The sequence below is a fragment of the Protopterus annectens genome, chromosome 5.part0 (genome assembly GCF_019279795.1).
Source record: "Protopterus annectens isolate FY-2018-M chromosome 5.part0, PAN1.0, whole genome shotgun sequence".
Taxonomy (NCBI): domain Eukaryota; kingdom Metazoa; phylum Chordata; order Ceratodontiformes; family Protopteridae; genus Protopterus; species Protopterus annectens.
Genome location: NC_056735.1, coordinates 730,615,823 through 730,642,583, shown reverse-complemented (window position 1 = coordinate 730,642,583; position 26,761 = coordinate 730,615,823). Strand labels below are relative to the sequence as shown.

The 26,761-nt window shown below is 45.5% G+C and overlaps 1 protein-coding gene across 1 annotated transcript in view; it reads left to right on the top strand.

Moving 5' to 3' along the window:
• DCUN1D5 (defective in cullin neddylation 1 domain containing 5) overlaps nucleotides 1-26,761 on the top strand; it is an 882,136-nt gene that overhangs the window by 541,642 nt on the left and 313,733 nt on the right. The window lies entirely within an intron of this gene.

The following is a 26,761-nucleotide window of genomic DNA, read 5'->3' as shown; positions in this document are numbered from 1 at the left end:
CTAGCCATGAGGCGTTGAATTGTCAGTTTCACATGCTAAAATATCAAAATTATCTCCTTTCACAATTGAAATCTAAGGTGGATGCTTTGGCGGAAGGTATTGAGTGTAAAGAGTTGCTGGATTTGGTTCATGTGTCTGAACAAGTGGGTAAGCATTCTTTGCAATGTGGTTTTGATGCTATACAGGCCTCCTCGAGGGTGGCTGCCACTAGTTCTGTTCTTCGCAGGCATGCCTGGTTGAGGGATCAGAATTTAGCTGAGCATGTTAAGACAAGGATTTTGGATGCTCCTTTACAGTCTGATGTGTTGTTTGGTTCGCCTGTGGAAGCAGTTTTAAAGAAAATGGAGGACAAAGCTAAGTCTATGCAAACTGTTAAAGATTTTTGCAGGTGCAGCCACCAAGTTTAGTAGAAATTGGCCTGCTAAGGGGTGGACATATCCTGCTTATGATTCCCAGTCTAGGGGTCGGTCTAGGCGTGGTAGGGGCAGAGCTCAAGGTTCTTTTAGGCCTAGAACAGGGAGTTCACCTGCTCAGACTTCTGGTGAGGGCAGGGGTCAGTCCTTTCGTAAACAGACCCAATGACCTGCCTTTTCAGCTGCCAGTAGATTCTCGTCTGGCAGCTCCTTTGGGAGGAAGACTGTCTCTTTTCAAAGAAAATTGGGATTTAATTACTCAAGACAGATGGGTGTTGGATATCATTCACCACGGTTACAGGTTTTATTTCCATACCTTGCCCCTTTCAAAGGCATGCCAGACGTTCCTCCTCCACAAAGAAAAGAGGCTCACAAGCAAATTTCTCAGTTACTCCAGATGGGGCCATTCAGCCAGTCCCTGTATCAGAAAGGGGCCTAGGATTTTATTCTCGCCTGTTCCTAGTACCAAAGAAGGGGAACACGTGGAGACCAATTTTGGATTTATCTCTCCTCAACACTTATCTGGACATTCCCAAGTTCAAGATGTTGACGTTACAACAGCTTTTACCTCTGCTGGGCAAAGATCACTGGATGGTAACTTTAGATCTCAAGGAAGCTTACCTTCATGTGCCTATAAGGCTAAGTTGCAGGAAGTATCTGCGTTTCGAGCTGGAAATTCTCATTATCAGTTCTCTGCATTGCCCTTTGGCTTATCTACTGCCCAGAGTATTCACAAAGGTTCTGGCTCCAGTGATAGCTTACTTCAGGCTACAAGGAATTCAAATCTATCCTTACTTGGACGACTGCCTGATTCTGGCTCAAGAAAAGGAAGACCTTCTACAGTATCTGGAATATGTTATAGCAGTGCTAAGATGCCTAGGGTATTCTGTGAGCGAAATAAAGTCCAGTCTAGTACCCTCTCAAGACATGTGCTTTCTGGGTGTGAGACTGAATACAGCAGCCCAGATGGCCTTTTAACCCCGGACAAACAAAAGAGTCTATCACTTTACTTCCATCAACTATCTCATCAGTCCGTGCTGACTGCAAGGACAGTCCTTCAAGCATTAGGGTTCATGGCATCTTGTATTCTGGTGCTTCCCAATGCCAAACTGCATATGAGGAAGCTACAATGGTATCTCAAAATGTATGGACACAGCACTGCCAGGATTTGGACACTGTCATTCAAATAATACCTTGCCTTCAAAAAGAATTTTTGTGGTGGGCTCAGGAATGTCACCTAAACAAGGGACTCTCTGTGACCCGGCCAGAGGCGAGTCAGATTTTAACGACAGATGCCTCGGACATTGCTTGGGAGCTCATCTAAATGGAAAGTGGATACAAGACAAGTGGCCTGCCAGACTACAGCATCTACATATCAACATGAAGGAGATGTTAGCAGTCCAGTTTGCATTAATGGCTTTCAAGGAGTTACTTCTTCCAGGGCAGGTGTTGATTCTAACAGACAACACAACTGTCATGTGGTACATCAACAAGCAAGGGGGAACACATTCTTATCCTCTATGCAGGCAAGCAATGATTTTATGGGAGACTGCGCTAAGCTTGCAACTAACTCTTCAGGCAAGGTTTCTGCCAGGAGCACAGAACTCCTTAGCAGATGTGTTAAGCAGACAAATCATGGATCCCCACGAGTGGAAACTGGATCTTCATGTGTTTCAGAAATTGACAGTGTCATGGGGAACTCCAGACATAGATCTGTTAAGCTTCTCCACTAAACCACCAGCTGCCAAAGTTTAGCACAAAGGGGTTTCATCACACAGCTTGGAAAGTGGATGCTCTGTCTTTCAGTTGGAAAAACCTTCATGTGTATGCCTTTCCACCTCTGCCTCTTCTTCCAAAGGTGCTATTAAAAGTCAGACAAGACAAGCCAAGGATGATTTTGATAGCTCCAGATTGGCCTTGGCAACACTGGTACCCACTACTAAGGAGTCTGGTAAGGAAGCCTCCATGGCCTTTACCTTTGATTCCTCATCTGTTATCTCAGAAGGACGGTCATCTGCTCAATGTCAAGCTTCACTCTCTTCATCTAACAGCCTGGCATATTCTGTGTTGAAACACAGCAGGTCTCAACTTCCTCAACAAGTTTTAAATGTGATTATGGAAGCTAGAAGACCTAGTACAAGGAAAGTGTACACAGAAAAATGGAAGAGATTTTTATTTTGGAGTACAGCAAAGAATTTGGAGATTTCTGAGCCTAATTTGAGTGTGGCTCTTCAATATCTTACTGAGTTACTGGACAAAGGTTTGTCCTTCTCTTCCATTAAGATTCATGCTGCAGCAATTTCAGCTCACTATGATTGTGACCCACCATTGTTTTCGCATCCTTTGTTCAAGCAGTTTCTTAGAGGGGCAAAGAATATAAGACCCCCAATGAGCTCCTACTCCTGCTTGGGATCTCAATTTTGTGTTGGAAAAACTTACTCTACAACCTTTTGAGCCTGCGGCTACTGCTGAATTAAAATACTTGTCATGGAAGACTGCTTTTCTGTTGGCTATTACTTCTGCAAGAAGGGTGTCTGAGTTGCAGGCCCTTATGGCAGTAGAGCCCTTTTTGATTTTCCATAAGGATAGGGTATCATTACGTACTAATCCTTCCTTTATGCCTAAGGTGGTTTCTAGTGTGGCTTTAAACCAAACTATTCATTTGCCTACTTTTTATGCAGACCCCCAAAATAAAGGGGAAAATATTTTGCACACTTTAGATGTACACAGGCAATTGCGTTATTATTTAAGCAGGACTAAGGATTTTAGGCAGTCTCAGCAGTTGTTTGTTTCTTTTGCTTTGAGTTCAGGGCAAGCCTGTGTCAAAACAAACTATTTCTAGGTGGATTGGGTTTTGCATTGCATTTTGTTATTCCCATCATGGCAAGGAGATTCCAGCTGGGATTAGGCCTCATTCCACTAGGGCTACTGCCACTTCAACAGCATTTCTAAGGGGTGGCAACTAAGGATATTTTGGAGGCAGCTACTTGGAGTTCAGTGCATACTTTCTCTAAGCATTATCACCTTCCTATCTACTCTAAGTCTAGGGCTGGTTTTGCCACAGCTGTTTTGCAAGGCATGTTGTCAGCTCCTACTTCTTTATGATTTGCCAGCCTCCCTTACCTCTGCTTTGGGATTCTACCCAATAGTAAGGACTGCAGCTATGTGGAGCGAAGAACATAGTACAGTTTTGTACCTACCATAAATGTAGATGTTCGAGGATCCACATTGCTGCAGTCAATTTACCCTCCCTCCTTCCCTCTGTGTTTAGGGGTGGTTGTGTAGGTGAGGTTATATGTTGATATTTTTGTATATATTTTGTATATATTGTACATATTTTTGGTGCAGGTATTTTGGGCCTTGTCTTTTTAGGGTCTTCTGACATCTGGGGCAAGAAAAGACTGAGGATATGACGTCGGTCATGCGCATTAGTACCCTGACGTACTGACGTTAGTCTAATGCGCCCTGACCGGCGTCAGCCATATACTCTGGTATTCGGGCCGACTGGACAGCGGACTACCCAATAGTAAGGACTGCAGCAATGTGGATCCTCGAACATCTACATTTATGGTAGGTACAAAACTGTACTTTGTGGCACAAGACGTCACAAGGTTTTTTCGTGACGCATGTGCCGAGGACTCCTCCAGAAGCAGAGGAGGGTCCGACTGTGGAAGATGCCCCTTTAGGGGCAGAGGGGGTTACCGGAATCAGGGCTCCAGAGATTCTTTCTCCGGTAGGCCCTATCAGCGCTCCTGAAGCATTGCCCGATTGCTTTCCTCTGGAAGTAGTCGGGGCACGTTTCTCTCTGCACCAAGCAGCCTGGTCCTCCATTACCGACGATCTATGGGTGCAGAGAATTATCACCAGAGGCTATCACATTCCCCTAAAATCCTTTCCAAGACCTCAATTCTCCCTTCCCGATGTCCCACCCAGTCAGAGGGAGGAGGCAGCTTCCAAAATCAAGAAGCTTCTTTTAAAGCGAGTCATCCAAAATGTCCCTCCAGATCAATGCAGATTAGTGTTCTACTCCAGACTCTTTTTGGTGCCAAAAAAGATGGGAGACTGGAGGCCCATTCTGGATCTCAGTCGTTTGAACGAGTCAGTTATACAGACCAAGTTCCGCATGGTCACTATTCAATCCATCCTTTCATGCCTTCGGGAGGGTGTGTGGATGTGCTCTCTAGATCTCCGGGATGCGTATTACCACATAAAAATGAGCAAACGCTCCAGGAGGCTTTTGCGCTTCCGGCTGGGAGCCAATCATTTTCAATTCAGAGCCCTGCCTTTCAGTCTCTCGATGGCCCCCAGAGTGTTCACAAAATGTCTAGTAGTGATGACAGCTCACTTGAGACTGCACGGATTCCAGGTGTTTCCTTATCTGGACAATTGGATCCTGTCTGCCCCCACTGAGCGTCTACTGACCAAGGCCCTGTGCCACACTCTGTCTCTGGCGGAGTCTCTGGGTATTACTATCAATTGGTAAAAATCAAACCTTCAGCCCTCACAACAATTGGAATTCATAGGGGCTATGTTAAGCACTCAGCTTGGTCTAATATCTCTTCCTCATCACAGGCTCTTAAGACTGAGAACACAAGTGCAAGTGATACTCGACCCCAGGAAAGTGTCTGCAAGGGCAGTTTTGCAGGCTCTGGGTTCCATGGCTGCAGCCATTCCTATTGTTCCATTGGCCAGGCTTCATATGCGCCTGTTACGGTGGCTTATTCAGACTCGATGGATATACGATCATCATCTCTTGAATGCACTAATCCTCATCCCTAATCTTTGCAAGCAGGATCTCCTCTGGTGGATGAGAATGAACAAAAGTCTGTAGTGTCGCCCCTTTCTACCTCTTCAGTCCAGCTCCACGGTGACTACGGTTGCTTCCCTGATGGGGGGGGGGGGGGCATTTTCAGGGAAGATCTGTTCAAGGCACGTGGTCTCCTCTAGAAGTCTACTTACACATCAACGTTCTAAAGCTCAGAGCTGTGTTACTGGTGTTACAAGCTCTCCACTCTCTTCTTCCTCTCAGACAGATTACTATTCAGTCCGACATGTCTGTGGTCTGGTACATCAACAAGCAGGGAGGGAACAGATCTTACCCCCTTTGTTGTGAAGCCATGAGAATTTGGCAGTGGGCGATGGCTACCAACCGTTTCCTGATTGCTACACACATCCCGGGAGTTCCAACGTGATTACAGACAGGATGAGCAGATGCATTTTGCTTCCTCACGAATGGTCTCTCAACCCGGAAGTGGCAGAGGAAATTTTCAACTGCTGGGGCCGGCCTTGCTGCGATCTGTTTGCCTCCCCCACCAATGCGAAGTGCAGCAGCTTCTTTGCCCTCTTTCCTCCGCAGGGGGAGTCCCCGAGAGATGCTCTGACTCTCGATTGGCCCACGGGTCTCCTGTACGCTTATCCTCCCATCCCCGTGATACCATTGGTCTTAACTAAAGCTACTCTGTTGAGAAGTAGAATGATTTTCATTGCCCCGTTCTGGCCTCGTCAGGTTTGGTTCCCCTTCCTTCAGCCACACCTGCTCCAACCCCCTTGGATTCTAGACTTCTGTCAGGATCTCATCTCTCACCTGCAAGGGTTGTCCTTTCCAAATCTGGCCACTCTCAAACTGATGGCTTGGTTGCTCCACTTCCGTTAGTAGCCAGGCTTGAGTCACTTTCTTCTCCGGTACAGAGTATTATTTTGGCCTCCCGCAAACCTTCTACCAGAAAACTTTATAAAGACAAGTGGAAATGTTTTTCCTTGTGGGCACAAGAGCTGTCTCTGGATCCTGTTTCTGTTCCCGTAGCCACGGTTCTTCAATACCTGACTGAACTTTTTCTTAATGGGGCTTCTGCATCCACTATTCGGGTGCATTTAGCTGCCATCTCTAATTTTCATGATGGTTCAGATGGAATATTTCTTCCCATCTGTGTAAGACTTTCTTGAAGGGGATTTTTCATTCTAGACCTCCCATTAGGCAACCTGTGGAATCATGGAATCTGTCTAGGGTGCTTCAAACTTTGACTCTACCTCCCTTAGAGCCGGCTGCAACCTGTGATGTGAAGTTTCTGTCCTGGAAGACCTTGTTTCTGGTGGCGGTTACTTCAGTCAGACGTGTATCAGAGCTGCAAGCATTATGCATTAGAAGTCCTTATTTGATTTTCCATAAGGACAGAGTATCACTTCGCACCAATCCAACTTTCTTACCCAAGGTATTTTCGGAATTCTCCATTAATCAGCCCATTGAGTTGCCCGTATTTTTCTCTAATTATATCAACAAAGGGGAATGCTGTCTTCATTCCTTGGATGTCCGCAGACAGTTGTGGTTTTATTTGGACAGGACAAAGTCTTTTCGAAAGTCAAATCAGCTTTTTGTTGCCTTTGCGGGCTCTAGAAAGGGATCGGCAGTGTCTAAGGTTACCTTGTCTAAATGGCTTAGGGATTGCATCTCCTTTGTTTATTCTCTGGAGGAGGAGGAATCCGCTCCGGGCGGCATTAAACCTAATTTCACTAGAGCTGTGGCCGCTTCTGTTGCATTTCATGCTAGGGCTTCCATGGATTATATTTGTGCAGCTGCCACCTGGGCTAAACCCTATACCTTAATCAAGCATTATAATTGGATCTGATCTTCAGGGGTAGAGCTGCCTTTGGCTCTATGGTTCTCTGGAATGTTCTTCCATGAGGGCCACCCAGATTCTGTAGTAGCTAGGGACTCTGTCCCATCAGTGAGGAATGGAAGAAAATTAACAACTTCAGATAAAGAATTTATGTCTTACCATAACATTCCATCTGAGTTGTTGATGTTCTTCCATTCATCACACCCTCCCACCTTCCCCCACCAAGGTTCCTGGTGGATATTTGGGTCGTTTTGGTGTGTTAGGTTGTTTGCGCAGAGATAGGTTCATAGGTAGATACTAGGCTATCTGCCCTAGGGCATTTATAAGCCTAGCCAGAGTGTATTTGGCTTCCACCTCCCTATTAGAGTAGCCTACTGTGCCCCTGTAAAGTAGGTCACAGAAGGTACCCTTTTAAGATTAGTTTACTGTGCCTCTGTCTAGCAGAGACACAGGAGAGATCCCAGGGGTGAATTTGCGATTTCCCATCCACGCGTCCAAATTTCGCTTGAAGAGGGTCAGCGAGGGGCTATGTCTAACATGAATTGGGATTCTATTCCAGAGTGAGGGGAGCCTCTGGGAAATGAATCTGTCCCTCTAGCATGTCCTATTTATTTTTGTGCTGAGGTTTAGGTCCCTGGAGCGTGCAACTCTAAGGGACTTGGATTTTTTGAGGTGGAGCATGTCCATTAATTCTGGGTTTGACATGGCTTTGTACGTCAGGCATAGATCGCCTCTGAGTAGGCGGAAAGCAACTGAGTAGAGCTGGAGTTTCTTTAGTCGAGCTGCATAGGACATCTGTTTGTAGCCCATGATCCTCTTGGTGAGGTACTTTTGGGGTCTCTCCAGTTGCTGCAGGTGTCTGGTAAGCTACATCCCAAAAGGGGCGTTGTATTCAATTATGGGCCTGATGAGTGACGAGTAGAGGGGCACAATGACCTCTCTTGATCTAGATGCAAACCCTTTCGTGATAAGGTGGGCTATATAGAAGGTCTTTCTAACCACTTTGGCAACGTGATTATCAGAAGGAGAGATTACTATCTACGTTGGTCCCCAAATCTCTAATTATGTCTTCTGTACTTCATGGATTACCACCTATGTGGTAATTTGTGGGCACCTTGTTTTTCCCAAAGGGGATGACTATGCACTTTTTAGCATTTAGCTTGAGGCCGTGGCTCTGGCACCAAGCATCCGTCTCTGTGAGACCCTTTTGGAGGATGCTTGTGTCAGCTGGAGATTCGATTATGGCCCCCAGTTTGCAGTCATCTGCGAACTTTGTCAGCCATAATCCCCCCGTGTTAGCCTGAACCTCAGAAAAGTATATACTGAACAAGAGAGGTCCCAGAACTGAGCCCTGTGGGACGCCACTTGTAACAGGTTTGGATTCGGACATGGCATCTGCGATTCTGACCATGTGGGTTCTATCTCTGAGCCAGTTTGCAACCCATCTTGTGATATAGGGGTTGATATTTAAGCTGGTAAGCTTATTTATGATGCCCGAGTGGGGTATTGTGTTGAAGGCTTTTGCAAGGTCCAGGTAGGCTGTGTGGACTACCTTGCCTGCATCTATGGCTTTGGTAACTGTTTCAAAGAAATCAACTAGGTTTAAGAGGCAAGATCTGCCCTTAACAAAGCAGAATTGGGTAGGGTCCAGTGTCTGGAGGCTCCAAATGTCTTTGTTTATGAGTTCCATGATAATACGCTCCATAGCTTTACAGACCAGACTAGTCAGGCTTATGGGGCGATAGTTTCCGGGGTCCTTTGTGGCACCACCTTTGTGGAGTGGGACCACTGTAGCTGTACGCCATTCTTTTGGTACATATCCTGTAGTAAGGCTAAGTTTGAACAGTGACTTAATGTGAGGGTTCAGTTCTTCTTGGAGCTCGTGTAAGACGCAGCCTGGGACACCGTCCTGTCCCATAGGTGCTGTGTTTTTTGCTTTGGAGAGGGCAGCTTTCACCTGTGCATCTGTGATGTCAGGGAGGTTACATTCAGTTGGCCTCTGCTTCTGTTTTTGTTTCTGTTTCTTATATATGTTGCTACTATGGTTCTGCAAACTTGATCTGAGGTATGGGATGAAGGGCATTGTGGGTAGTAGCGTGGTACGAGAGTTTGTATGCTAGCTTGGCATTTGGCCGACTCTGTTCTGAGGGTTCAGAACCGTACCAATCAGTGATGAATGGAAGATCAACAACTCAGATGGAACGTTATGGTAAGACATAACTTCTTATGTTAAGTTGTCAATCTCGCCTTCATTCTTGCTTGATGGGTTCGGAGCCGATCCCTCGGCTCCGACTCGGCACTTGCTAAGCTCGAGAGTCACTTTTACCAGCTCGAGGCAGCCCCATATCCCATGATGCAAGGCGGTAAGTACCCAGATCTCGTTTGCCTTTTCGCTTATGAGGTCCTCCTTTTACCAGCTCCTGGTAAGTGATTCACTTTTTGGATATTTAAGCCCCTTTTTCTTAAAAAACCCTTAATTATTAGTTTTTAGTTAATTATTTACCTTTTGTGACAGAAAATCCCTGTCTTTTCTAATTTATTTTAGTCAAACTTTACCCATCTCATCCCCTCCCTGTTAGGGTGTGTGTGTTTGTTTATAGAAATACCTTTTTGGTATTTTATTTAAGTTAATTTTTTGACTGGTGTGTGTGTGTGTAAAGCACCATGTCAAAGGAGAGGGTCTCAGGTTTTAAGAAGTGTGACTCGTGCTGTCAGAAGATGTCTCTGACAGACGGTCACACTTCTTGCCTGTATTGCCTGGGGCCTCTTCACCTGCAGGACTCCTGTGCTATTTGTCATTCCTTCAGCCAGAGAGTCCTGCAGGAAAGACGCAACAAACTGATCCTTAGGGGCCGCCTTAAGCCGGAGGGCTCTCCGGCTAAGTCGGCTCCATCCAAATCAGTTAAATCTTCCAAGGCCCAGGCTTCTGTGTCTAAGCCTGCGGCCTCGGCTCCGACTTCGTGAAGTCGAGATCGCTCGCTGGAGCCGATTCTGGCTTAACAAAGCCTTCGGCACCGATGGCTATCGGTGCCGAATCTGTATCGACCACTTCGGTGTCGGCTCCGATTGGTTCCGACACCCATGTGGCACAGGCATCGGTGTCGGCTCCGATCGGCTCCGACACCGTTACTTTGGTGGCTGTATCGGCTCCGGCTGGAGCCGATACATCGAGGCTTCCTGTCGGCTCCGAGAGGTCGGCTCCGACAGGATCTATAGTATCGGCTCCGATGGCTCATTCCAGGAAGAGGTCGAGGTCTCCTTCCTTGGAGCCGATACTTTCGGCTCCGGCTTCACCTCTTCTATCGGAACGGAGCCATCGGAGCCGATCTTCAAGGTCATCCAGGTTGTCAGATCATGACCTAGAGAGTGGTCAGTAGATTACTTAAGTCACAGGTACTGGCCCAAATGTTACATAGTCCGTCTCAACAGGCGACTGTTGGTCCACACCCTGTTACAGTTCCTCCTTCAACTCTACCCCAGAGCTTGGAGTTGGAGTCTTCGGAATGGTTACTGCTACGGCTGGAGGGCGGATACCCCTTCTGTTCCTTCAGCCTCTACTCTTATCTCCTCTTGAGACCTTCCTTAGAGGGATTCGGTGGTCGGGCTTCCATGGTCTCCTCCGAGGGGTGAGTGGCATCGGACCCTTGTCCGAACCGCTCTTCCCTTGGAGCCTCGGCCTTGGTGAGCTCGGCTCCGACATCTGCCTCGGAGACTTCCCTTCGGTGGTCCCTGGAGTTCCTAGCTCTTGGGCGGGTTCTCTCGGACCTGCCTGGGAGGAGCATTCGAGGTGATGAAGAGTGTACTGGCCACTGGTATCAGTCAGCAGTCTGTTCCCGTAGCTCCTCCCTCTATAGTACCTGTTGACATCTCTGCGACTTCTCTTGCTACAGGACCCAGAGATCCTCCGCCTCAGGTTTCCCCATTGGGAATTTCCCCTCTTCCGAGGATTCTCCTGATGTTTGGAGATCCTCCTAGGAAGAGGACTTGTAAGAGGAAGCATGTAGACTCCCGAGTCTGTCACTCGGATACTGACTTTGATGAGTCAGAGGGATCCCCTAGATCCCCTCTGAGGATGTCTCCTTCTCAGACATCCTAGAACTTCTGAAACAGAGGGAAACTGGCCCACCAACAATCCCTCTGAGGATGAGTCAGTATACCTAGAGGCGTTTGGATCTCGGCCCTCCACCTCCTGGGTGTCTCCGCCTTTCGACCCCCTTATGCAGGTTATTGCACGAAAGGCGTGGACAGCTCCTGACTCTGTAGAGCCAGTCCCTAGGAGGCCTTCAAAATTTATCACTGCCCCGTGTGACAAACAATTCCTTACTAAGGGTGTCCCGCTGATGCCATGGTGGTGGCTGCGGCCACCAAAAAGGAACTTGCAGATCCTTCCGTGCCCGTCCATCCTCCTAATAAGGACTCTAGGACCATGGATAGGTGCGGTGGCGGATGTTTTCCTCAGCGACCTTTGCTATGCGTTCGCTGAATTACCTATGTCACTTCACCAGACTCCAGAGGGATATCCTTAAGGAGCTGGGTGAAGTAGTTCAGGATCCTACAGCTGCAGGGGCTCAAGAAAAAATTGCTTCGCAGCTAGGAACCCTCAATTCCATTGCAAACTCCTCCATGCGGTTAATGTCTTATGCTGCGGATGGAGCGAGTAGAGCCGCAGGTACAGGTGTGGCTCTTAGACGCCAAGCCTGGATGCGGCTATGTGATTTTGCGGATCCCTTTAAGGCGTCCTTCACAAATTCTCCCTTTGATGGGTCAGCTTTGTTTGGCCCTCAGGTGAAGGAAACCTTGACCAGGTGCGAGCAGGACGGCAAGACTCTTTCTGCTGTTGGAGTCCGTTTTTCCACCCCTTCTAGACCTTATCCCAAAGGACAGAAGGGTGGGAAAATGTGGTTCCGTAAATCCCAAGGAGTCACGCCCGGATTCACGTGGTCAGTTTACCCCTAGAGGCAGAGGGGTAACAACAACAGGCCGCTCTAGAGGCAGAGGGGTCGAAGAACCAGGGAAACAGGGAGCCTCTCTCTGACAAGCCCTTTCAGCATCCCTGAGGTGTTGCCCGGCTGTCCCTCCTTGGAGGCAGTCGGGAAGATTATCACTGTACCCAGAAGCCTGGCATTCCCTCACTCAAGACAGATGGGTACAGTCGATCATATCCAAGGGTTACATAATTCCTTTCGAGGAAAGTCCCTTCCCTCAAGTTCCCTTCCAGATGTACCACCCGGTCTAAGGGAGATTGCAGAGTCAGAAATCTCAAAACTACTGCAAAAAGAGCCATTCAGCCAGTTACAATAGACCATTCAGAGCCGGAATCTACTCAAGGTTCTTTTGGTCCCCAAAAGACGGGAGACTGGAGACCAATATTGGATCTCAGCAGACTCAACAAGTCTGTCAGGAAGACAAGATTCGAATGGTCACTCTTCAGTGAATTCTGCCCTTCTTACAGAAGGACAACTGGATGTGCTCAATAGATCTTCAGGATGCGTACTATCACATCAAAATTCACAGGCGCTCAGGAGATTTCTCCGCTTCGGCTGGGGTCCAGTCATTTCCAGTTCAGAGCCCTGCCCTTTGGTCTCACTACAGCCCCAGAGTGTTCACCAAATGCATGGCAGTGGTCACGGCTCACCTGAGACGTCTAGGATTCCAGGTGTTTCCGTATCTCGACGACTGGCTCCTGTCAGCCACCACCAGGCATCAGCTTATACAAGCCAGGGATTACACAATAGACCTTTGTTCTCATTTGGGCATCTCAATCCACTTGAAAAGTCATCCTTATCGCCCTGCCAGTCTATTACCTTCATAGGCAAACTTAAACACTGTTCGGATGTCAGCTACCCTTACAGAACAAAGAGTTTCAGACATTCAGACTCATGTCAGGATCATTCTGGCCAGCAAGAAAGTACAGGCCAGAATGGTTCTAAAGGTATTAGGTCTCATGGCTGCGGCCATTACTCTTCTTCCCTGGCTCAATTCTACATGCGCCTTCTTCAGTGGATGCTGTTCACACAATGGTCATACCAGCAACTTCCAATGCGTCACCAGATTCTGGTGACACAGACATGCAAAGAGCATCTTGCTTGGTGGATCACATCGTCTCAGGTTCACCAAGGCAGGTACTTTGTACCCCCATCCCCGATAGCCACTGTCACCACGGATGCCTCCCTGATCGGGTGGGGGGGGTCATTATCAGGGCAGGATGGTTCATGGGACGTGGCAGCCGTTCGAGTACCATCGGCACATAAATGTCCTGGAGATGAGAGCAGTGCTTTTAACGTTGCAAGCCCTCAGCGACTTTCTTCCCGTAGGGACAATTGCAGTCCACACAGACAACATGTCTGTAGTTTGGTATATCAACAAACAGGGCGGAACCAAGTCCTACCCCTTGTGTCGAGAAGCGCTCAGACTATGGCAATGGGCGATCTCCTCTCATCGGTTTCTGGTAGCAACGCATATCCCTGGGAAAACCAACATTGTAGTGGACAGATTGAGCAGAGCTATCCTCATGCCTCACGAGTGGTCTCTCAAGCAATCTATAGCGGAAGAGATTTTTCTGGAATGGGGTCGTCCATGTTGCGAACTTTTGCTACTCCCCAAAACAGCAAATGTCCAGACTTCTTCAGCCTCTTCCCTCTATCAGGCCATCCCCCCAGAGACGCTCTGACCCAGGATTGGCCCCAGGGACTTCTTTATGCCTTCCCTCCATTTCCTCTGATCCCTCAGGTGATCCAGAAAGCTACCGTTTGAGAGCCAAATTGATTCTCATTGCCCTTACTGGCCTCGACAAGTTTGGTTCCGTTCCTCCATCATCACCTTTTGGTGCAGCCGTGGCATCTGGACCCAGTGCCAGATCTTCTGATTCACCAATCGGGTCAGCTGCACCGGTCAATCCCTTCTCTCAACCTCACAGCATGGTTGCTCCACTTCCTTCCTTAGCCAGGCTTCCTTTGATCTCTAACCCTGTTAGAGACATCATAGTAACCGCTAAAATCCTCTACCAGGAGGATTTATACAAGCAAATGGAAACGTTTCTCTTATTGGGCTAAGGCCCAAAATATTGATCCTTTTACTGCCCCTGTTCAGGCAGTCCTGGACTTCTTAGCAGAGATTTTTCATGCAGGCTCCTCTTCTTCCACAGTCAGAGTTCAATTGGCTGCTATTTCCAATTTTCATGTAGGGATAGCAGATCATAATATTATGTCCCATAGGCTCTGCAGGGCCTTCTTGAAAGGAATTTTCCTACTAAAGCCTCCAATCAGGAATCCTCCTCCTCAGTGGGATCTAAATTTAGTGCTGACATCCTTGATTCTTCCCCTTGAGCCAGCTGTTTCTTGTTCCCTGAAATATCTTTCTTGGAAAACTTTATTCCTAGTGGCTATTACATCTGCCAGGAGGGTATCTGAACTTCATGCTCTTTCGGTTCGACCCCCCTATTTGGTTTTTCACAAAGACAGAGTATCTTTGAGAACTAATCCAACCTTTTTACCTAAGGTAGCTTCAAAGAACAATCTGAATCAATCCATTGATCTCCCTGTATTTTTTCCTAACTATTCAGATAGAGCTGAACAAAAGCTACATTATCTTGATGTCCACCGTCAACTTAGATATTATTTGGACAGAACAAAAAATTTAGAAAATCTGATCAACTTTTTGTTTCCTATGCGGATAATAAAAAAGGCCTTCCTGTTTCTAAAGTGACCTTGTCCAGATGGCTTTCTTCGGTCATCTCTGAAATTTATACGCTCAGGGGAAAACAGCTGTGCTCAAAACCTAAAGCACATTCAACTAGGAGCTTAGCTACTTCTACAGCTTTTCAAGCTAGACTTCCTTTGGACACTATTTGTGCAGCGCCACTTGGGCTACTCCTCACACTTTTGTTTCCCATTACAAATTGGACTTGGCCTCCAGGGACAGAGCCAGTTTTGGCTCTACAGTCCTCAAGAGTTTGTTCCATTGAGCCACCCAGGATAGAGGTGCTAGGACGCGGTCCCATCAAGCAAGAATGAAGGCGAGATTGACAACTTAACATTAAGAAGTTATGTACCTACCATAACGTTCCATGTTAGTTGTCTTCTCTCGCCTTCTTTCTTGCGACCCTCCCTCCTTCCCCCTGGCCTGGACAGACCTTGTATAAGAAACTGTTATGCTGAAGACCATTCAGACCTGGTCCTTCTTCCATCTGTAAGTTTTCTTTCTTCCTTTGGGAAGTATTTTATGCTTGGTGCTATTGCCCTTTGTCAGCAAACGAGATCTGGGTACTTACCGCCTTGCATCATGGGATATGGGGCTGCCTCGAGCTGGTAAAAGTGACTCTCGAGCTTAGCAAGTGCCGAGTCGGAGCCGAGGATCGGCTCCAAACCCATCAAGCAAGAAAGAAGGCGAGAGAAGACAACTAACATGGAACGTTATGGTAGGTACATAACTTCTTATTTTAGTCTAATCTTACATATTTAATAACATTAATATCAAGCAAAATCTTTGAAAACTTTTATGTCTCTTTTGAAGTATTTAGTGGAATTGCCACCAGAGGCAACTACATACCCAGAAATTAGAAACATTTAAACCCATCTCTTGTATAGCTTTGCAGTTTAACAGGTTGCAAATAAAATTTAAACAGTACAATAATAACTAGCATAAAATATCTTGGACTTTCAGATTTAGTCTGTTTACCAGGGTGGTGGTGCTGCGGTAACGTTGTCGCCTCACAGTAAGACGCTGTCCGGTTTGATTCTCAGCTAGAGAGTCTTCTGCGTGGAGACATGCGTGAATGGGCATACCTTCGTTGAAGGTTGTGCGTCAGGGCTGGTAACTCGGCACGTAAAACTCAACTATCAATCATTAGCGGACCGGTGTTCCGCTGTGGCGACCCCTAACCGGGAAAAGCCGAAAGACACAAACAAACAAACCAGTGTTTCTTATGCACGAATACCTGTTTTAACCCTCCCCCTAAAAGAGTATTGTCAAGAGGAATGAGGTATTATTTTTTTCTGTAGCTCTATTTCAGACTTTTGTTTTTATTTTTTCTTGAAGCTTTATTTCAGACCCTTGTGCAGTACTGCTTATACAGTCAGTGTAAAACTCAGAAAGTACATCTCCCCCTGTAGCATTGCAGTATTGTGTATTTGCTTTATGCTGTGAGAATAGAATATCTACCACCCCAGTACTTTGGTTATACGTTTACTTTATTAGGTTACTAACAAACTTTGAACCTTTATTTGATATGATAATCTTTATAAAGCTTTTGCTGTTTACTACTACTAGTAGGTATATATACCCTCCTGCATAATTGATTTGAGCTGTTTGTATATTATAGCCCATCTGCTGGCTGTATTTGATGTAACTGAGTGTTTTACTTTTAACATTTACTTCTAAACAGCTTATTAAGAACATGGTTGCACAACTGTGACATTTTATTACAATTACTAAATAGCACTGCATGTAAACATTTAACAATTATATGTTAACAGTAATGTTTTAGAAAATGATATGCCACTTGTCTGGAAATCAGTCTTGATTTTTTTATCTTATTTTTCCAACATTTTTTGTAACTATTTAGTCCGAGAAGGTCTGAGTTTACATTTTGCACTCTATAAACTATAGTTAACTTTTTTAGCATTGTTTTTTAAATTACCTGTTAATACACTTAGTTTGAAATTAGAATGTAGTTGTAAAACATTTAGAAATATAATAAGTATTTGTGATTTGCATAACTATGCATTTATACTACATATAGACATTATTTTACAATTATCTTACATGGGTTTCAGTATTTTTTTATTTATCTGCCCTGCCATTCATTTTACAAAGACTGTTTGACTAATACCATCTGTGATTTTTTTTAAATTGTCTATTAGAGCTTTAACTGTTTGGTGTGGTGTTACTATACAATTATAAAAAAATTGTAAAAAACAGATATTAGCTTAACTAACACGTTTATATTTACATTATTTATATTTACTGTTGCTTACCTTTTATTTTTGTGTTGCAACAGATGTACTTTAGATGAAAATACATGCATGTCAGTCTTGTGACTAAATTTTTATGCAAGCATGCCAGTCTTGTGACTTAAAATGTTTACTGTTATTAACTATTTTTATTTGACTGTATGCACTAGAACAGTTTTGGTTACCTTTTGACTATGCTATGAGAATGGCAGTCATTTGCTGTACTTTACTATTGTGCTGATAAATGTCTTGCTTTAACGGAATAGAAGTTTTAAACATTTGAGAATGATTTGTCCATACATCAGATCCTGCATGTATGCTTAACCATTTTTAAAACATATTATAAAATATATCTGTTTTGTACAAATTAGCTGTAGTTTCCTGTTCTTTTTAAGCTCAGCTGTTATATGGAGGAAGTCCGTCTGTCAGTTTATCTAATTTATTTTTTTTATCCTGCAACTGCTGTTTAAAAGTTTTTTCATGGTCTACCTGTTATGTCTCAAGAGCTTGTTCTGCTGAATCTGAAACTCCCATGCACCCTTGGAAAAACGTCTGTGTAACTTGAGCAAACTTTTTAAACTCATTGTGTCTGTCTTTTAGAAGTTTACTAATTTTTTTTTTATAACAAGATGTACTAGAGTTTGTCAGTGACTGATTTGACTGTTGTAACTCTGAAATAAAAAAGCTTTCACAAGTGGTGACAGAACATAACTGTCTAACATTTGAATATAATGTCAGCATATTAACTTTCTGTTTTTTTACCATTAAATGGTTTGTTTGTACAGTCTAACCTTTAGATAATGTCATGCACTATATTTGTATGACATTGTACACATAATAAACATTTGTCATACCACATATTGTTTTCTTTGAAATACCAGTCACGTATTGTAATACATTTGCATAATGCTTTACTGTTAACTTGCCCTAATAAGGTTTTACATTTGCTAATATGCTGTATACACCAAAATTTTATTCTGTTATGATTATTACCTCTGTGGCATTCATACTGTATGTAGCACAGAAAATTTTTCTTAACAGACAACAGAGAGGCAGATGGCCAAGCTGCTTTACTATAGATGGTTGAAAAGTCTCTGTAGTTACTTGTGAAGTTGGTACTACAAGACTGGCAGTGTCAGTCTTGCAACTTTGTTTTGTACCTTTGTTGGAGAATTTATGGCACTGCTCGCCTTTCTGCAATGCAGTCTCACTCCGGATTTAAACGTCTGATAAATTGTATTATTGCTGCAAACTGTAGAAATCTGAAGTACTTCACATAAACATTAGATGTTAAGTTGTCAAACTCGCCTTCATTCTTGTTGGATGGGTTTGGAGCCGATCCTCGGCTCCGACTCTGCACTTGCTAAGCTCGAGAACCCATTTTACCAGCTCGAGGCAACCCTATATCCCATGATGCAAGGCGTGACTACCCCAGATCTCGTTTGCCGCTTCGCGAAGAGGTCTACTTTTTACCAGCTCAGTTTTCTCCCTTATTTCCTATTTGTCCTTTATTGGGTATATTATTTATACTTTACATATCTCCTACCCTATATTCCCTTCCTTTACGTTAGGAGTTATTTCCTTTCTTCAGGCCTTAAGCCTCCCTGTCAGTTAATTCCTGTCAGATTGTGTGTGTGTTTTTTGGGGGTTAACTGTGTGACTGTTGTGTGTCTGTTTTTGGACATTATTATGTCTAAAGAGGTAAAAGTCTCAGGCTTCAAGAAGTGTGACTCGTGCTGTCAGAAAATGTCTCTGACAGACGGTCACACTTCTTGTGTGTATTGCCTGGGGCCTGTACACCTGCAGGACTCCTGTGCCATTTGTCACTCCTTTAGCCAGAGAGTCCTGCAGGAACGAAGAAATAAATTAATTCTTCGTGGCTTGTTAAAGCCAGAGGGTTCTCCGACCAAGGCTGGGTCGGTTAAACCCTCTAAGCCATCTAGAGCCCAGGCTGTAGTTTCTAAGCCTTCGGCTGTGGCTCCGACTCCTTGGGAGTCGAGATCGGCTCTGGCTGGAGCCGATCTTTCCACTTTGGAGGTTGTTGTGTCGGCTCCGTCCGGCTCCGACACACAAATACCCATTACTTTGTCGGCTCCGGCTGGAGCCGACGTGTCTTTATCCAGTATTGGAGCCGACAAGTCTTCGGCTCCATCTGGAGCCGAGGGGTCGTCTGCCCCGATGGCTCCATCCAGGAAGAGATCTTGGTCTCCTTCCCTGGAGTCGATTCGTTTGGCACCAGGATCTCCTCTTTTGTCGGAGCGGAGCCATCGGAGCCGATCTTCAAGATCGTCCAGGCTGTCAGACCATGATTTAGAGAGGGTGGTAAGCAGACTGTTGAAGTCACAGGCACTAGCCCAAATGCTCCATAGCCCATCTCAACAGACGTCTGCTATTTCTCTTCCCCCCAAACTTCCTCCTCCGACTCTCCTTCAGAGTTCGGAGCCGGAGCTTCTCGGAACGGTGACCGTGGGTGCGCCAGAGCCGATACTTCCCCTTTCGGCTCCGACGTCTTCGGCTCCGATCTCCTCCATGAGACCTTCGTTGGAGGGATCCGGTCGTCGAGTCTCCCTTGTCGGCTCCGAGGGGGTGAGTGGCATCGGACCCTTGTCCGACCCTGCTCTCCCTCTTGGAGCTTCGGCATTGGTGAGCTCGGCACCGACATCGGCTTCGGAGCCTTCTCTTTCGGTGGGGCCGGGGATTCCTGTTTCTTCGGAGCGGGAGTCTTCTGGCCTCCCTGGGAGAGGAGCCTTCGAGGTGATGAGGAGTGTCCTAGCCCCTGAGCTAGGTCACCGGTCTATCCCTTTAGCTCCTCCTTCTTCGGTGCCTGTTGATGTCTCTTGCCAGTCTCTTGCTCCCGGACCCAGAGATCCATCGCCCCAGGTTTCCCCATTGGGAAGAACTTCCTCTTCTGAGGTTTCTCCTGATCCTGCAGCAGAACCCCCGCATAAGAGGAAGCACACAGACTCCCCTGAGTCTACTACATCAGATACCGACTTAGATGAGTCGGAGGGTTCCCCACGGTCCCCCTCTGAGGATGTCTCCTTTTCAGACATCCTGGAACTCCTTAAGCAGAGGGGGAAATGGCCTTCCATTAACCCCTCCGAGGATGAGTCGGTATACCTGGAGGCTTTCGGATCTCGACCCTCCATCTCCTGGGTGTCTCCGCCTTTCGACCCACTCATGCAAGTAGTGGCCCGGAAGGCGTGGGCAGCCCCGGATTCTGTGGAACCAGTTCCTAGGAGGCCCTCCAAATTCATTACAGCCCCTGCAGACAAACAGTTTCTTTCTAAGGGCGTCCCTGTTGATGCTATGGTGGTGGCGGCCACCAAGAAGGAACTTGCTGATCCTTCTGTGCCTGTCCATCCTCCTAATAAGGATTCTAGGACCATGGATAGGTACGGCAAGCGGATGTTTTCTTCAGCGACCTTTGCTATGCGTTCGCTGAACTACCTTTGTCACTTTACCAGGCTTCAGAGAGATATTCTCAAGGAACTAGGTGAAGTGGTTCAGGATCCTTCAGCAACTGGGGCTCAGGAAAAAATTGCCTCACAGCTAAGAATCCTCAATTCTTTGACTAACTCCTTTATGCGGCTCATTTCTTATGCAGCCGATGGGGCGAGTAGGGCCGCAGGCACAGGAGTGGCACTTAGGCGTCAGGCCTGGATGCGGCTTTGTAATTTTGCAGACCCTTTTAAGGCGTCCTTCACCAATACCCCCTTTGACGGTTCGGTTTTGTTCGGGCCGCAGGTGAAGGATACATTGACCAGGTGTGAGCAAGACGGCAAGACCCTTTCTGCCGTAGGAGTCCATTTTTCCACCCCTTCAAGACCCTATCCAAAGGGTTAGAAGGGAGGGAAAATGTGGTTCCGTAAATCTCAAGGAGTCACGCCGGACACACGTGGTCAGTTTACCCCCAGAGGCAGAGGGGGTAATAATAATAGGCGCTGCCCTAGGGGCAGAGGGGGTCCGCAGAATCAGGGTAGCAGGGAGACTCTCCCTGATAAACCCTTGCAGCATCCCTGAGGTGTTGCCCGACTGCCCACCCTTGGAGGCAGTCGGGGGAAGATTGTCGCCGTACCCAATAGCTTGGCGTTCCCTCTCTCAAGACAAATGGGTACAGTTGATCATATCCGAGGGCTACAATATCCCTTTCGAGAGGTATCCCGTTCCTCATCATTCCCTTCCAGACGTCTCACCCGGTCTAAGGGAATTGGCAAAACAGGAGGTATCAAAACTCCTAGCAAAAAGAGCCATCCAAATAGTGCCAGCAGACCAAGTAGGATCCGGCATCTACTCAAGATTCTTTTTGGTCCCCAAAAGGACGGGAGATTGGAGACCAATTTTAGACCTCAGCAAACTAAACAAGTTTGTCAAGAAGGCAAGGTTCCGGATGGTCACGCTTCAGTCCATTCTACCCGTTTTGGGCAAGGACAACTGGATGTGCTCAATAGACCTTCAGGATGTGTACTATCATATAAAGATTCACAGGCGCTCCAGAAGGCTTCTCCGCTTTCGGCTGGGGTCCAGTCATTTTCAATTCAGAGCCCTGCCCTTTGGCCTCACTACAGCCCCCAGAGTGTTTACCAAATGCATGGCAGTGGTTACGGCTCATCTGAGACGTCAAGGATTCCAGGTGTTTCCGTATCTAGACGACTGGCTCCTCTCCGCCACCACCAGGCATCAACTTCTCAAGGCCAGAGACTACACTCTGCAAACCTGCAAGCAATTGGGGATTTCAATAAACTTCGAAAAATCTTCTCTGTCGCCTTGCCAATCTATTACCTTTATAGGCGCAGAATTAAACACTGTCAGCATGTCAGCCAGACTCACAGAACAAAGAATTCTGGATATTCAGAAGTATGTTGGATCATATTACTCAGCAAGAAGATCAGAGCCAAATTTGTCCTGAAGGTTCTGGGTCTTATGGCTGCGGCCATTGTTCTTCTGCCATTAGCCCGCTTCCACATGCGCCTTCTGCAGTGGATGTTGTTCGCTCAATGGTCATTCCAGCAACTCCCCATGAGTCACGAGATTTTAGTCACGCAGTCGTGCAAGAGTCATCTAACCTGGTGGATGTCTTCTCCTCTGCTCCATCAGGGCCGACTGTTTCTTCCCCCAGTTCTGGTTGCCACAGTCACTACGGATGCCTCTCTGATCGGGTGGGGGGGGGCATTATCAGGGCAGGATGGTCCATGGGACTTGGCAATCCATAGAATGCCATCTGCACATAAATGTCCTAGAGATAAGAGCAGTGCTTTTAACGTTGCAAGCCCTCAACGACTTTCTTCCCTTGGGGACTATTGCAGTTCAGACGGACAACATGTCTGTAGTCTGGTATATCAACAAGCAAGGCGGGACCAGGTCCTACCCACTGTGTCGAGAAGCTCTCAGACTTTGGCAATGGGCAATCTCCTCTCATCGGTTTCTGATAGCAACGCATATCCCCGGGAGATCCAACCTCTTAGCGGACAGACTGAGCAGAGCTATTCTCATGCCACACGAGTGGTCTCTCAAACAATCGGTAGTGGGCGAGATTTTTCAGAAGTGGGGCTTCCCTTCCTGTGACCTTTTTGCTACACCCCAAAACAGCAAATGCCCGGACTTCTTCACCCTCTTTCCTCTACCAGGCCATTCCCCGAGAGACACTCTAACCCAGGATTGGCCCCGGGGACTTCTGTATGCCTTTCCTCCATTTCCACTGATACCACAAGTTATTAAAGCTACCGTATTGAGAGCCAAGTTGATCCTCATTGCCCCTTACTGGCCTCGACAAATTTGGTTTCCGTCCTTGCATCGTCATCTCCTGGCCCAGCCTTGGCATCTGGACCCAGTTCCAGATCTTCTGACCCACCAGTCGGGTCATCCGCACCGGGCTATTCATTCTCTCAACCTCACTGGTTGGTTGCTCCACTTCCTTCCTTAGCCAGGCTTCCTATGATATCTAACCCTGTTAGGAACATCATAGTAGCTTCTCTAAAGTCCTCCACCAGAAAGATTTATGCTAGTAAGTGGAAACGTTTTTCTTTCTGGGCAAAGTCTAAACACATAGATCCCTTTACTGCTCCACTGCATTCAGTTTTGGACTTCTTAGCAGAGATTTTTCAATCGGGATCTTCTTCTATAGTTAAAGTCCAATTGGCAGCAATCTCTAATTTTCATGTTGGGTTAGCGGATCAAAGCATTATGTCCCACAAGCTTTGCAAAGCCTTTCTGAAAGGTATATTTCTCCTTAAGCCTCCAATCAAAGATTCTCCTCCGCAATGGGATTTGAATTTAATGCTGGCATCCTTGATTCTACCCCCCCTTCAAACCGGCTGCTACATGCTCCTTAAAGTTTCTTTCCTGGAAAACAATTTTCTTGGTTGCTGTTACTTCAGCTAGAAGGGTTTCTGAACTCCAGGCCCTCTGTGTCCGTTCCCCTTACTTGGTTTTTCATAAAGATAGGGTGTCTTTAAGAACTAATCCAGCTTTTTTGCCCAAAGTTGCTTCCCAGACCAATCTTAACCAATCTATTGATTTGCCAGTTTTTTTCCCCAATTATTCAAACAAAGCTGAACAAAAACTTCATTGCTTGGATGTCCATCGTCAGCTCAGATATTATTTGGACAGAACCAAACAATTCAGAAAATCTGATCAACTATTCCTTTCCTATGCAGAGAACAGAAAGGGTCTCCCAGTCTCTAAAGTGACCTTATCCAGGTGGCTGTCTTCTATCATTTCTTATGTTTATCATCTTAGAGGCAAGCAACTATCCTCAAAACCAAAAGCACATTCTACAAGGAGCCTGTCCACATCCACAGCCTTTCAGTATAGGCTACCTATTGACACCATTTGTGCAGCAGCCACTTGGGCCACTCCTCTCACCTTTGTCTCTCATTATAAATTGGATTTGGCCTCCAGGGACAGGGCTAGGTTTGGTTCCACAATTCTCAAGAGTCTGTTCCATTGAGCCACCCAGGATAGAGGTGCTAGGGACGCGGTCCCATCCAGCAAGAATGAAGGCGAGTTTGACAACTTAACATTTAGAAGTTATGTACATACCATAATGTTCCATGTTAGTTGTCTTCTCTCGCCTTCTTTCTTGCGTCCCTCCCTCATTCCCCCTGGCCTGGACTGATCTTGAGGTTGTACCTTCCTTTTGTTGGGGGTGTTGTCACTCTTTCCAAGAGTTCCCTGTAGGAACAGTCATTATTGTTAGTGGCTATTGGCCTAGTTTCTCCTACAGTTAGTAATCTTCTTCCTGGGGAAGAAGTGTTTTTGGCAGGGTTTTTCTTCTAGCTACCAAACGAGATCTGAGGTAGTCACGCCTTTCATCATGGGATATAGGGTTGCCTCGAGCTGGTAAAATGAGTTCTCGAGCTTAGCAAGTGCCGAGTCGGAGCCGAGGATCGGCTCCGAACCCATCCAGCAAGAAAGAAGGCGAGAGAAGACAACTAATATGGAACGTTATGATATGTACATAACTTCTAATTACTGTGCTTTTACAGGAGTGACCTTATACAAGGCATTACCAAGCATCATCACTCCCCCTGTGTTTGGACACAGGCTAGGAACGTTTGTTAGGGTCACTATTGAAAACTTTATTTTATGTATGTAGTGGCTGCAATTTGCTGTGCTGGATCCAAAGTCTTTTTAAGAGACAAAGTCTTGCTAGCTGTTTACTGTTGAATCAGAGACACAGAGCTTTGCATGACTGTATTTGTAGTCTGTTTAAAGCACCAAACCTTTTCAATTGCACACTGATAAAGAAATCTGTTTTGCAGCTATTTCAGTATAAACATAGTTACAGATAACTTATTTTATAATAAACAACACGTACTCCTTTTGTCAGTTTTTCAGCATATATTTACAAAGTTTTACTTCATTACAGATATGCATGATGACTTCTACAAAATACGTCTCTCTCTCCCTTCTCTCATATTACTGAATTATTACAGTTATATAGAACTCTAGTCACGCACATAGATAGCTGTTTTCTTTTGGTCTTCTGTGGGAAGTCACGTAATGTCTGTTTTATTGTCCTTTTGTGATTTACTTGTCAGCAGTTCTGCTGATGTGAGAATGCCATTAACAGAAATCTGAAAGGAAACTGCTTTGTTATTAAAGAAACATTTTTGAAAAACTGATTTGAGGAAACAGCTTTCACATATTGCCGAGTTTGTAACAAAGCATGTCTGTTAATAGAGATTTTTTCTGCATTTTGTCTTTTGCATCACATAGTTTTGTCCTTGGGTGCAACTGAGCTGGCTCCCACATGTTGTATTTTTTGACTTGGATGAGTGGATGAATTTCTTAATTCCATTGAGCTTATCAGCGGTCCAATCTTTTGAGAATGGCAGAACAACTGTAAACCTGTTCAGCAGTAACAGGCATCATTTTGTTTTTTTGACAGCTGAACCAGTATTTTGATCAGTAAGCTTATCCAGTTGCACAATTATTAGAATACTTAAATCGTCTGTATGTGCTTTGTGATTTTAGTCCTTTTATTCTGGCAATAAGCCCTGGAAGAATTTCTAGAGTATAGGTCTTTGGGCACTTCAACACTTTTGACATGCTTGCTTAAACTGCATTGCATAAGGCAGTGTGACATGATGCATACATGTGACCAGTCTTAAAAGGAGTGTGTATTTTTGGCTATCTTTTTTTGTCTGTCTTTGGATAGGATGTTCCTAGCTCAGTAAAGATGCATGCAGACCCATTTTGCTTTGAAGTTAGCGGCTACCCTCATTTCTAGTGTGACTTTTTTCACTTTTTAATTGGCAGACAGATAGGTGTATGTTTATGGTCTCTCTACCAAAAAGATGCATATTTTAAAATATTGTTCTGGAGCTCCTTTAACTTGCTTTGTACGGTGTATTTCACGAGTTATTTTGCTAATATCTTGTTATAGCCATTCATAGAGTTAGAACTGTTTTACAATTAGCAAAATAAGCAGAAGGTACTGCTGTTGAGTATAGCAGAAGTGCACCCATGTTTCCTTACTCCATGAACTATTGTCATAATTATGCTTTATTTTTTTTGGTGTAATATTTTCCTGCAATTATGATTCTGGCCTTTAGGCAAGATTGATTCATACCTGACTTCTGATCACTATTTATTGATTGGAAGGCAGACATCAGTGGTAATATTTTGCCTTATAGGAGTGAGAGAAATCTTATTGTGAACTTCATAATGTTTCATGGTATCAGCTGCAAGTGTAGTCTGTGTATGAACAGCTTATTCTTTTTGTGGTATCTCTACATGGCCCAGACAAATTAGTCCTGCTTTATTCCTGCCTTATTAGACCATCATTAACTGTGAACCCTACATCTATATGAGTAAGATTGTAATTCCTCCCAAAATACCAGTGCGTTTCCTAACCAAAATGATCTCCTGTCTCTGTATCTAATGTACTAAAACACTGTCCCTCTGTCATTCACATTTATGAAGTGTGATGTCTGCTTAACGGAAATAGCATCTCTAGGTACGTGAGCCTATACTGCAACATCAGCAGCACTAGGTTGGGAAGGCAGGTATGTAACCAAAAGTATTCCTCATTTCTGGAGTAGGCTTCTCTTATATCAGGCAAGTACTTCTCTAGCAATCTGTAACACCATGCTGGATGACTGGATCGGTGAGTGCAGATTTTCACTTTGGGTATGTGGGGAAAATCTGCTTAAGTGAAATTGCCTCTCACCAATAGTGGATGATGAGGCCTTGATGTTCAGCTTGGCCATAAACTTAGTAAGGCCCTATGAACCTAAGACATGCAAGGCAAAGCGTGATATAGCAATTTCATTACTGG